We start from the raw sequence: 13,456 nt of genomic DNA on the forward strand, positions 1-13,456 counted from the left end.
TTACAACCAAGGTATCTCTAGATACTGATGTATTAGGCATTGTTCTCAACTCATAAATAGCAGCTACTTTCATTTTGTATGGTGGTGGCAAAGCTCTTAAAACTTTAGAAACAATTTCATCTTCACTTAAGGATCCTCCACAACATTGTATTCCTAAAACAATTTCATTAACCCTTTCCTTAAAAGCAAAAATTATTTCATCTTCTTCCCTTTTTAGATTTTCATACCTGACCCGAAAGCATTCAAGTTTTACAATTTTGATAGTGGTATCACCTTCATTCAGTGTCTTCAATTTATCCCAAATATTTTTAGCAGTAGATCGGTCTGATAATCCCATGATTTGTTGATCTGACAATGTGCTCAAAAGTGCTTCTCTTGCTTTGGAATCATTTTCTTGATCTTTACCCAATGTTGGTGGATTAGGTTGATTTAGTGTAGGACCAACATAGCCATTCTTTATAGTATTCCATATGTCTCTTCCAATGCAATTCAAATGAGTCTCCGTTCTGATCTTCCATATACCATAGTTAGTTCCATCAAGTTTCCGACTATCCTTCCTAAAAAGGTTTGTTGCCAAAGGATCTCCTCAAGCTGTTAAACTTCTGCAAAAAGAGGACTTAGCTCTGATACCAATTGTTAGGACCCAGTAGGCAACTGATAGGGGGAGGTGAATCAGTTGTCTATAAATTTCAACCCAAATATAACTTAATCAAACTTGATGCATAATACCGGTAAACCAAACTTAATGTCAGTTGACAGATTAGTAGTTAGTATTAATACCGGTGAAGCTTAATGCATAAAATAGAAAGAGAGACAACATCCAAAACACATAACACATATATTTGTATGTGGAAATCCTATAAGGGGAAAAACCACGGTGGGGAACCTTACCCACAATTAGATGATACTACTGTAGATAGTATATGAATGTATACAAATAGGGTCTGCACATGCAGAAAGGTCAACCCCCTAGAGCTCACTGTTCAATAACAAAATAGGATTCACACTGACTACAATTGGATGGTTAAATCCAATGATAATGAACTTCTCAAAGTAGAATCTTCAATGTTGGACTCAGTACTGGTTAAGCTTTGATAATCACCTTCAAACCTTCCTTGAACCTTCTCTATGTTTTCTCATATATCTTCAATATTCGCACATACCATGTTACAATACCACAACCTTACTTACAATATACCACACTACTCTCCATCTTACAAATGAGATCTTACATGTATACCAAAACCTAAGACCAAATGTTTAGGTAGGCTTACTAAGAATATTTACAATAAAATCAATTATAAATAAGTCAAGATGCGATGCATCATGTCGGCTCAATATATTTGCAATAATATCCAATTAATAAATCATCTCCATAACATGTCATACTGATTTGGAATAGATAATGCATGTCGGTCCATAACCTAGGCCAATTTGTCAGTAACAACAAATATGTCAACCCGATTAGACCATTTACCAAAATACCAAAACCAAGTATCCAAACCATGTCTTAGACATAACCAAGTGATCTCCAGATGATAACAAGTCATCCTTAGTGCCGATGAACAATATAACCTGTCGATGAACAATATACTGGTGACTATGCATAAGTCACTGAACATGCCGGTAAACATAATGTGTCGGCTAAACATAACCAAAGATCTCCAGAAGGACAAGTGTTGACATCAATGAAAAAACTAATGCAATACATCCATAATACCAACATAAATCATTTCTAAATCGTGTCATGTTGATCTAGAATATGTTTTCCTATGTTGATTCATAACCTAGACCTATCTATCGGTTAAGGCAAATATGTGAACCCGATTAGTCCAATATGAAAAATGCCAAATGCAAACATCCAATCCATATCTTCAACATAACCAAATGATCTCTAGATGATAACAAGTCATCATCAACTTCCTAAGCTGTTGGTGAAACATATATCGGTGACTGTGCATAAGCCAATATCCATACCGGGATGACAATGTGTTGGTTCATCAATAAACCAATATAACCAGAGTTCCAAATCAACAATGTATACCTCCAGATAGATAAGTGTTTACATCAATGACAAAAACAATTTAACACATGATGAATTCATCCATAATACCAACATTCTCCCCTTTTGGCATTGATGGCAACACTAGATGGAAAAACATCTAAGTGCCAAAACAGAATGCCAACAATCTCCCTTAAATAGATCAACACAAAGTTCTATACCAAAAATAGAAATAGTAAAACCAAAACCAAAATACATCTTCAAAGTACAATGTTTTTCCATAGACATCTCTCCCCCTTTGACATCAAATGCCAAAGCAGTTAAGAATAAAAAATCAGGACATAACATACAACTAACTACTCCCCCTAAGCAGTAGCTATCCTTCATCAAGCCGGAAAAAAGATTTTTCTGTTAGTCCTTGACGGTTTGATGCCAATCTGCATTATTTAAGTCTCTGTCGGTGGGGTGATTACCCCAAGCTTCTCTCTGAGATATTCAAATGTTTCCTTTGGCAAAGGCTTTGTAAAAATATCTGCAATTTGCTCTTCAGTGGTCACATAAACCAATCTCACTTCATTTGCTTCAACATTTTCTTTTAGAAAATTATACTTAATAGAAACATGTTTTTTTTAGAGTGAAATACCATATTCTTTGATATATCTACTGCTGTTGAGTTATCACAGTAAATAACTACCGGTTCTTTGCATTTTACCTTGATATCCTTCAACATTTTCTTGATCAATAATACTTGAGTGCAATTAGTTGCTTTTGCAACATATTATGCTTCTTTTGTATAGAATGATGTGCAAGTCTGCTTCTTGCTGATCCATGAAATTAATATTCTGCCAAGAAAGAATGCGCCGCCAGTGGTACTCTTTTTGTCATCCACATCTCTTGCCCAATTTGCATCTGTATATGCACATAACTCAAAATTGTCATTCTTGGGATACTATAAACCAAGATTTGTTGTGCCTTACAAGTATCGAAAAATCCTTTTTACTGCAGTTTCATGATTTTTTTTAGGATTTCTTTGAAATATTGAAAAAATACATACTACATTCATTATATCAAGTTTGGTTTGTGTCAAATACAGTAACCCTCCAATCATAGATTTGTACCTTGTCTGATTTATAGGAGTTGAATCGTCCTTTGATGACAATCTATCAGTTGTAGTCATAGGAGTGCTTACCAGTTTGGAGTTTTCCATTCCAAATTTCTTCAAAAGTTCCTTCAAGTATTTTTTTTGACAAATGAATATACCTTTATCTGTTTGAGAAATCTGCAAACCTAGACAATATTTTATCTCTCCAATCATAGACATTTCACATTCTTCCTACATCTTATTAGCAAAATATTTGCATAGCTCTTCTTCGCCTCCAAAAATGATATCATCCACAAATACTTCAATAACCAAAATGTCATCATTGGTAATTTTGTAATACAAATTACTATCAGCATTACCTTTTGTGTATCCAAGCTTTAAAAGATATTTATCCAGTCTAGCATACCAAGCTTTGGGAGCTTGCTTCAATCCATATAAAGCTTTTCTTAATCTGCAAATCATATCCTTATCATCTGTTAATGAAAATCCATCAGGCTGCTCAATGTAAACTTCTTATTCAAGATCTCCATTCAAAAATGCACATTTTACATCCATCTGATAAACCTTATAGCTCTTATGAGCTGCAAATGCAAGAAATAGTCTTATTGCTTCAATTCTGGCTATTGGTGCAAAGGTTTCATTATAATCAATTCCTTCTTTCTGATAATAACCTTTACAAACTAATCTTGCTTTGTTTTGATTACTTCACCATCTTCATTAATTTTATTTTTAAATACCCAATTAGTTCCAATTACATTTTTGTCTTTAGGTCGGGGAACTAATGTCCAAGTATTATTCTTTTCAATCTGTTCTAATTCTTCTTCCATTGCTTTTATCCAATGTTTATCTTGACATGCTTCAACAACTGATGCTGGTTCAACTTGAGAAATTAAACATACCTCTTCATTTGCAAATCTTCCTCATCATAACACCTTGATTTTTATTTCCAATTATCTAATTTTCTAAATGATTCAATCTTACATACCTAGGTTTATTCTAATTTCCATTCACAGGCTGTTGTTCTTCAGTCACAGTTGAGTTTTCTAATGATGTCGGTGTGACTGGTTCTTCATTTTGTTCTGTTGCAATCCGTGTCAGTTCATTTATAATCATTTCTACTGCTGGTTTAGAACCTATAGATCTTGATTCTCCTCTAAAATGTTCATCTATCTTCACATTAGTACTTTCAATGATTATTTGCAATCTTTTATTATAACATCTATATGCCTTCTAGTTGAATAACCAAGAAAATTTTCCTTCATCACTTCTAGGATAAAATTTTCCAATAGACTTATCTCTCTTAATATAGCATTTGCTTCCAAATATTCTGAAATATTTAAGAGTAGGAATATGACCGAACCACAGTTCATAAGGGGTCTTACCGGTTTCACCTTTGATGTGAACTCTGTTGAAAGTATAAACCACTGTATTTAATGCTTCTCTCTAGTATATATGAGGTAGATTTGCTTCCATCATCATGGTTCTTGCTACATCTAGTATAGTTTTATTCTTTATTTTCAACTCCATTCCATTGGGGTTTCTAGGGTGTTGATAGTTGTCTTTTGATTCCATTCTCTTCACAGAATGCATTGAATTCCCTAGATGCAAATTCTCCTCCTTGATTAGATCTCAAACATTTGATTTTCTTGTCAGTTTCATTCTCTACCATTGCCTTGTATATCTTGAATCTCCCAAAAGCTTTTGATTTCTACATGAGAAAAGTAACCCAATGCATTCTAGAATAATCATCAATTATTAGAATAAAGTATCTATCACCCTGAGGACTTATTGTTCTTGTTGGACCACATAAATCAGTGTGAATTAAATCAAGAATATTATTGGATTTCTTAGAAATGCTCTTAAATCTTGTTCTAAATTGCTTTCCCATTTTACATTCCTTACATACTAGATTATGAGGTTTCACAATCTTAGGTAAATCCCTTACTACCTTGGTTGAACTGATCTTTACAATGCAATCAAAATTCATGTGACAGAGTCTTTTATGCCATAACCAACTTTCATCAATCTGAGCAATCAAACATGTCTTATCATTGGTATTCAAATGAAATATATTACCTTTAGTCTGATTACCGGTTGCAATCTCCAATCCAGTTCAATTTTTGATTTTGCATTTTCCATTCTTGAATTGTAATTGAAATCCTTTTCCCACTAACTGACCAACACTAAACAAATTATGTTTTAAACCTTCAACATAATAAATATTATCAGTATTGTGCTTACCATCCAAAGATATAGTGCCTTTTCCTTTGATTAAACAAGCTTTTTCATCTCCAAATCTTACTAGACCTCGATGATATTCCTGTAATGATAAGAATTTTCTTTTATCACTAGTCATATGATGCAAGCATCCACTATCAATGATCCATTCATCCTTTTCTTCATTTTTTTCTACTAATTCCTGCTCTACTGATTTGACAATAGGTGTCAGTTGATCTTATTTTAATGCAACAAATGTTTATCCACTATCTGCTCGATCTTCATCATAGTCATCTGTAACACCTTCATCTGCATAGTAACATGACTTATCTCTATTTTTCCTAAATTTGTATCTCTGATATTTAGGGTTAGGCTTATATGTTCTCTTTGCCTCATCTCTTAGTCTTGAATGTCTACCAGGACACCTAGATGCCATATGACCAACTTTATTGCAATTAAAACATTTGAAAGGTGCTTTACATTCATACTTACTTCCTGCTGGACCTTTAGGCATCTTCCTTGCAAATAGTGCTTCAAGTTCTTCAAGTTCTTCATTTTCTCTTCTGATATGTTCAAGTTCTTTTGCATAAAGTTATTTCCAATCAGATTTTTCAAATGATGATGATGATTATGATGTTGATGCTTTGAAGGCTATATCAGTCTTGACTGTAGCAACATGACCAAATTCTTCAAGCTCAATTGCTGAAAGTTTTCCAACTAGAGTATCTCTAGATACTGATGTATTAGGCATTGTTCTCAACTCATTAATAGTTGTCACTTTCATTTTGTAAGCTGGTGGCAAAGCTCTTAAAAATTTAGAAATAATTTCATCAATTAAAGATCCTCCACAACATTGTATTCCTAAAACAATTTCATTAACTCTTTCCATAAATGCAGAAATTCTTTCATCCTCTTCCATTTTTAAATTTTCATACCTGACCCAAGAACATTCCAGTTTTGGAATTTTGATAGAGGACATAGATTTGGAGATGAAAATTCCAGTTGATTCCTTATCTACCACAATATTTACCTCTTGGGTGTTTATGATCATAGTGTACAAAATTTCAGACTCAAGATTTCTATCCTCATGAGGAGTCTCCATACTCTCTGTTGCCGGTGGTGTGTCAATGGTTTCTATTGGTGGAGTATCAGAAAGAGGTGGGGGTAAGTTATCAGTTATTTTTAGGCTTGGAGGTCCACCTACCTTACCTTTCCCTTTATCCATGTCCTTTTGATAGACTCTGATAGTCTTAGGTCTTTTAAGTTCTTCTTGTTCCTCTTTTGCTACAAAGAATATATCCCATTGATCTGTAGTCTCTTCTAAAATTTCATTCACTCTTCCTGCCATAAGTGCAACATGTTGGTGACCAGTTGAAAATACTATTTGGTTGGCCTCACTAATTAATTGATCTATCTCTTTAGTGGAGTTCACTAGGTGAATTGCAAGTAATTTTTCTATTTTTATCTTTTTGTCTAGCTCAACAATAGCTACCCTTCTAGCTTCTAGTCTTCTATATAAATTAGTGGGTATATCATCAACAATCTCCATCAAAAATTTCTCGTATATGTCTAAGTGTAAGATTACACTATTCTCTATGCTTTCTTTATCATCAGTGGAAAGTGTGTTATATAGCTTGCTAATATTTCTCAACTTTCCATCCTTAGTTATTTCACTTAGAAGTTTGTCCAGTGGAGCAATATCCTATTTTACCTTCTTCTTCTTTGGAGTTAACTTCTTAACTGGAGGCCTAACTCCCTGTTGCTTTTGCCTTTTTTTTCTAGGTGTAGGTGAGGGTGTCGGTGAGGGTTTTCTTTTCCTTACTACCCTTTTGAATCCAACTGGAATATCACTTTCAGAAGAAGTTGCAACCGGTGAAAGATGAGCTTTCGGTTGAAGTCTTTCCAACTCACTTTCCTTAATACCAGTTTGCTTCAATACATCTTCCTTAATTGCTTTAGCTTGTCTAGTGCCCTTCCTCACTATCTGTTAAGTTTTCTTAATTCTTTTATGTGATTGAATGCCACTCTCAATTGTTTTAGCATTGCCAAAGAATTTCTCATTCAATTTTCTTGGTGCCTCAAGTAGAGATTTTGCATATATCTCAATTATGTTCTCATTAGCTTCATATCCCATTTTGATTACCCAAATAGTTCTTGGGACAACTGCTTCCATCCAAATTTCATCTTTATTTACCACAAAGCATATGTCATCTTTATATTTATCAACAATTGCTTGGGACAGTCATGTTCTAGATTTCATCTTTGCTTTAAATGCTTGGAAATATTCATTGATGTTCTTATCTTTTTTTTCTCCCATGTTGTTCAATAGGTGTATCAGTTGTTTTCCTATAGGTATATCAAATCCAAAGTCTTTTATGCCAGTACCGGGTACTTCCTTGGTGATATACAACATTAAGCTTACAATTAAGCTGCCAAATCTGAAGGTTCCCTTCTTGTCACCTTTGATTTTCTTTAGGTTTTCTATTAGTTCATCTTTCAGCCATTCACATATGTCAATCTTAGCATTGTTGTTCACTAAATCATAAGCACTTTTAATACATAAGCTAGAGACTAAGTTTAGTCTATTTGTATAAGTAGCATTGTAGCCAAGTACCATGCTAATAAATTTGACAGTTACATCTTTAACATCATTGACTCTAAGTGATCTCTTGTCAAAAGTTGCACCAGTTAGGGTCTTTACAGTGTCATTAGAGACCTTAGTTTTGTCAGGCCTGCTACCGGTGGAGGGTAAGCTTGTCACTACCCTAGCTACCTCTTTCATGATCTTATGAATTGAATCCAACCAAAAGAATTCACCATGCACTCTGCTTAGCACAATCCTTATAACATCCTTGGGAAAATCCAAGATACTAAGGATTTCTATAAAATCTAGGGTTTCCACTATCTTATGTTCCGGTTTTATGTTTCTAGATTCATCACATAAAATAGTTTGATACATATTCTTGATTTCTTCATCTCCTAGTTCTTCTATGTGACAATGTATGTACATTCTAGGGTCTTCAGCATATACTACTCCTTTAGGAATTTGATAGAATGCCCCTAGGGTATCATCTTTCTTTGCAATGTCAGGAATGATTTTAAACATAGGTCTAGGGTGTTTAACTTCTTCTACAATAATAGGGTTTGAAATGAATTCAGGAACAAAGGAGGATGCCATGGTTATAGGGTGAACTCACAAAGCTGGTTCCCACTTTTTCCAACGAAGGAAATTGGCGAAAGTGGAAAATTTTGTTTACGGGGGGTTCGAGCGAAGTGGGGGTGTTTGAATGGAATACCCTTTGGGGTTCGAGCGAAGACCCCACTTTGCTTGAACCCCATCTTTCAAGTGAAGCACCTTTAATGCCCATTTATGTCATTTTTCAATTATAGCATGGGGGTTCGATCGAACCCCCCTTCACTCGAGCCCCCCTAAAAAAGGGGGGTTCACTCGAACCCCCCTTCGTTCGAACCCCTTTTTTAACACTTCTCTGAAGATTTCTACATTTTTTTGCAGATTTTTTGCCTTGAAACCTCTGGGCGAACCCCCCTTTTTTAGGGGAGTTCAAATGAAGGGTGGTTCGAGCGAAGACCCCACTTTGCTTGAACCCCATCTTTCGAGCGAAGCGCCTTTAATGCCCGTTTATGTCATTTTTCAATTATAGCATGGGGGTTCGATCCAACCCCCCTTCATTCGAACCCCCCTAAAAAAGGGGGGTTTGCTCGAACCCCCCTTCATTCGAACCCCTTTTTTAACACTTCTCTGAAGATTTCTACATTTTTTTGCAGATTTTTTGCCTTGAAACCTCTGGGCAAACCCCCCTTTTTTAGGGGGGTTCGAATGAAAGGGGGTTCGAGCGAAGACCCCACTTTGCTTGAACCCCATCTTTCAAGCAAAGCACCTTTAATGCATGTTTATGTCATTTTTCAATTATAGCATGGGGGTTCAATCCAACCCCCCTTCATTCGAACCCCCCTAAAAAGGGAGGGTTCGCTCGAACCCCCCTAAAAAAGGAGTGTTCGCTTGAACCCCCCTTCATTCGAACCCCTTTTTTAACACTTCTCTGAAGATTTCTACATTTTTTTGCAGATTTTTTGCCTTGAAACCTCTGGTTGAAGGCTCAAATGGAATGATCTTGAGAACACAAAATGTAGTATTATAGTCCTCGAAGCAAGGTTTCCAATGAATATAATTTTATTACATATTGAGTTTATAATGAACTTATTTTTTTAATTTTACCAAATATAGATTTTTCACCGAACATGAACTTCTCTGTTCAATGCATTGGGAAAAATAGGAAACTAATTCAAAAAAATTCTAAAAAATATCTAAGCTCTGGGTATTGATGTCTTCTTTCTAACAAAAAAAATAAAATTGAATTTCGATATATATAGAATAAGTTATGTGTTCAAATGTAAACCTATGTCTGAATTATGACTAGTCGGACTTCAAAACTTAATAAAATGAAAAATATTGAACATATCACTATCAAACCAACTACAAGCCCTTGATATTGATGTTACAAACCAAAATTTGAAAGAATTGAGTTTTTATCATTTATAGAAAAAAATTTATGCGTTTCGGGAGGCACATCACTCTTAAAAAATGTAGTTTGTTGTAAAAATCTACTTTTCGAGGGAGATAGAAAAATTAAAAAAAAATCCTTCAAAAAAATTTGAAAAAAATATAAATAGAATATAAAGACAAAATTATACAAATCACTAATTTACATCATCTTCAAATTCTTAATAGTTTAAAAGTTATAGTTGTCGGAAGTTGAAGATTATTTTAAAATTGTTCATCTGAGTGTCAAAAGTGGCAAAAAAGTGGGAACCATTATTGTGAGTTCACCCTATAAATACCTTAATCTGCCTTTAGGTATGTGTGCTTGAATGATTTTCTTCCTTCTCGCTATGGATGCCCTTGCTCAGAATTTTCGTGCTCTTGGGAGATTTGAATGTTCGGTGAATGAAAAAGGAGCCAAAACACTTTATAATGTTATTTTCTCCAACTACCACATTTAATGCTTGCCGGTTAAGTCACAACTTAACTCATCTGCTAGTAAAGAAGTAATCCAACTTCTCACCATCAATCGAGGGTATATTAGCATGTTTTTCAATTTTTTGCTAAACCCCCAAAGGATTTTCCTTCAGTTAGATGAAGAGTCTCCTGCCGGTGGAGGAGTATTCCCATCAACATTCTGATCTGACTTTCTGATCCATTGCTTTGAGAATTCTTTCTTTACGTCTTCAAATTTTTCTTTACCTTTAAGGTTGGGTCCTTTGTTATTTGTTGGTGATGTCTTGCTTCTACAAAATTTTGCAATATGTCCAAGCTTGTTACAAGCATAACAAGTCACATTGTTTTTCTGAATAGATTTACCATATCCTATGTCGGCATGTGTTCTGCATTGATTAGATAGATGTCCAGATCTTCCACAAACATAACATCTTATGTTCATTTTGCAATTTTCTAAATTATGACCAACTTTGTTGCATTTAGAACATTGATCAGTGGGTATATTAGTGTTTTGGTAATTTCTAGATTCACACTGATTTTCTCTATGACCATTTTTGTTACAATTAAAGCATTGCCCATTAAATTTGTAAGCATTAGGTTGTCTTACTGGTTTGCTGTGATCATGATTGTTTGTAGTAATGGAGCTTTCACCAACTTCAAAGCCAAGGCCATTTGTATCACCATTAGGTTTTTGATTTTTTAGCATGTCAAAAAGTTCTTCTGAACTTTTCTTGAATTTCTCCTTGTGTTGATTTGCAACAACCAGTTCACTCTCCAAGATTCCTTTCTGTATCATGAGCTCATTTGTGTCATTTTGTGTATGCATCAAGTCTGTCTTCAACATATCATTTTCATGACTAAGTCTTGTGTTTTCATTTCCAGCATCATTCAGTCTTCTAACCAAGTCCTCTTCATTCTTCTTCCGATTCTCAGTTTCTTTACAGAATCTCATAGTCATATCTTGCATCTCATTCTTCACTGTACTGTTTTCTTGTCTCAGCTTGTTTACGAGATCATTAAGAGTTTATTTTTCATCATCATTATTCTACATCTTTTCACAAAGTCCTCTTCTCTTATTCCTTGCAATAAAGATTTTCTTGAAGTCCTTGATTAATATTATGTGCAGCCTTCAAATCATCTTCAAGTTTTATATTGTTTAATTTTTCTGCATCATAGTCTGAAAGAGTTGTTTCCAATTGCTTTCTCAAGTTTTCTATCTCTACCGGTGTCAAGATCTTCCTCAAGCTGTTAGGCTTTTGAAAATAGAGGACCAAGATCTGATACCAATTGTTACAAGCTAGGGTTGTTGTTGCACCAAAATATCAACATGTCAGTGCTCGATACAACCACTAGACTTATAGAATCCAGAGGGGGTTGTTAAACCATGTCACAAATCCCCGCAAGGGATGCTAGCCCACTGCCAACATAAATATGGATGCAAATAATAAAAAAAAACACAATGTATTCAATGACTCTAGAGCAAAATCAGCATAATAATAATCTCCAAGCGTGTTCTCAAAAATCTCTAGGGCGATTTGGATGAGAGCTGAAGGCTGAATTTATAGGGAATTCACAAGAGAGATCAAGAAAAAGCTCAATTTAGGATTAATTGAAAATAATTGAGAAATTGGGTTCAGTTAACCTTGAGATAGATTCCAATTATAGTTTAATTGAAATGCATTTAGATAGGAAGTTCAAGTTGCATTAGAAATAAGAATTAATTAATTCCATGCATTTGTGACAAAAATAGATAATTCTTTGATTTATTCAAGAAAAGAGTCTTTTAATGCAATTGAACTTTTTTTTCTCAAAAGCTTTGATTTCTAATTTTAGAGAATAATTAATAATTCAATTAATTGCTTTTTTAATATCAAGTTCTAAATTTAGAAGCAGAAATAATATCTCAAGTTTGATTTCTCTCTCAATTCAATTCTTTATTTTATTTTCAATTTAACTCCTCTTTTGCATGATTAAATGGCAAATTTATTAATTAATTAAATATGCTAGGATATTTAATAAATTAAACAAGATAACTGATCAAAAAATGATTTTCTTGGAATGTTTCAATTAATTAAATAATTAATATTGAGTAATTGACTTGCCATGCAATATTTGATGATTGAAGAATTAATTAATGTGATCAAGATTGATTTAATTGCCTTTGGTTAGGACCTTGGTAATGTTGTTGAGATTAGGGGCCCATGGTTTAGATGACCAATTTTAGGGTATTACAAACACATTTACACATTATCTAATCAATAAATCATTTCCAAATCATGTCGTGTTGATCTGGAACATGTTTTCCTATACTGGTTCATAACCTGGACCTATCTACCGGTTAAGGCAAATATATGAACCAGATTAGTCCAATATGAAAAATGCCAAATGCAAACATCCAATCCATGTCTTTGACATAACCAAATGATCTCTAGATGATAACAAGTCATCATCAAATTCTTGAGCTGTCGATGAAACATATACCGGTGATTGTGCATAAGCCAATATCCATATTGGGACCACAATGTGTCGGTTCATCAATAAACCAATATCCAGAGTGTCAAATCAACAATGTAGACCTTCAGATAGATAAGTGTTGACATCAATGACAAAACCAATGCAGCACATGATGAAGTCATCCATAATACCAACAACTACAAGGTCAGCCAAACCCCCAACACCTAATTACAAAATTACATCACACGATACATAAATAAACCACCAGACCAATAAAATTCCATAGACAACATAGGATAGATCTAAATCAACTCCTCGAACATGCAACACCACCAGAAATCTTGTCAAGATCAACCACAACACGCTACACCACCAAAAATACCACATAACATGAAGAATATCACCAGACCCATAATATCTTCAAGAACACACACAATGATCAATGCAGACCACCAAAACAAATAGGATGTGATTTGAAAACACCAACAAGCATGTTAGAACCATCTGTAATAGTTGCACCACCACCACTTATTCAAATCTTCATCGATCAACACGCTAATAATCAGGAACACTCAACAACATCAACTTCAACTATAAAGTTAACTTGCAAAGCACCAAATCATGAACCATCTGAAATGATGATACACATGAACATCCCAAACAC

Source organism: Cryptomeria japonica, chromosome 8 (assembly GCF_030272615.1).
Source record: "Cryptomeria japonica chromosome 8, Sugi_1.0, whole genome shotgun sequence".
NCBI classification, from domain to species: Eukaryota; Viridiplantae; Streptophyta; class Pinopsida; order Cupressales; family Cupressaceae; genus Cryptomeria; species Cryptomeria japonica.